Below are 1,048 nucleotides of genomic sequence, written 5' to 3'. Positions count from 1 at the left end.
AACTAGAGAAAGCCTGTGTGCAGCAATGAAGACCCAACACAGCCAAAATAAATACATAAATAAATAAATTTATATATTTAAAAAAAGCCTAAGGCCAACACAACATAAGATACACATAGGATTCCTATAACTGATGCTATTTTTCTTCTTCCCATTATATCCATCCCTAGTAGAACCAAACAGAAAGGTAATTTTCCATGACTCTTGTCTAACTTTTAAAGTTAAGTATTGCCTACATATTAAACCCTGTGCCGTGCTCTCCCAAACTCTCCTTCCCTTGCTCTACTGCTTTCAACAACGTGCTTATAACCTCATATATTACATAATTTACTTATTTATCACATTTATTTTGTCACCCCACTCAATATAATGTAAGGTAAACAAGAGTAGGATTTTTGGGACTTTCCTGGTGGTGCAGTGGTTAAGAATCGGCCTGCCAATGCAGGCGACACAGGTTCATTCCCTGGTCCAGTAAGATCCCACATGCCGTGAGGCAACTAAGCCCGTGCACCACAAATACTGAGCCTGCGCTCTAGAGCCCACGAGCCACAACTACTGAGCCCACGCACCACAACTACTGAAGCCTGCGTGCCTAGAACCCATGCTCGACAAGAGAAGCCACCGCAATGAGAAGCCTGTGCACTGCAACAAAGAGTAGCCCCCGCTTACTGCAACTAGAGAAAGCCTGCACACAGCGACGAAGACCCAACGCAGCCAAAAATAAATTAATTAATTAATTTATTAAATTAATTAATTAATTAAAAAGCTCTTGTATATTGATATATAGTAGTGATCTCAGAGATATTTTGTTAGGTTAAAAAAGCAAAGTGTACAAAACAACATATAGTATGCTAAAATTAGTATAAAATATCAGGGGGTAAGGGAAGAATATAGGTATATATTTGCTTACATGTACAATTTTTAAATCTCTTGGATACACAAGAAGCTGGCAAAATTTATTGCCTTCAGGGAAAATATCTGGATGACTGGGAAACTTTCTCCATATATGCTTACATATGAACCATGTGAATGTATTATTTATTAGTTC

The sequence above is a fragment of the Neophocaena asiaeorientalis genome, unplaced genomic scaffold, assembly GCF_003031525.2.
Source record: "Neophocaena asiaeorientalis asiaeorientalis breed wild unplaced genomic scaffold, Neophocaena_asiaeorientalis_V1.1 scaffold828, whole genome shotgun sequence".
Taxonomy (NCBI): Eukaryota; Metazoa; Chordata; class Mammalia; order Artiodactyla; family Phocoenidae; genus Neophocaena; species Neophocaena asiaeorientalis.
This window is presented reverse-complemented; position numbering follows the sequence as displayed.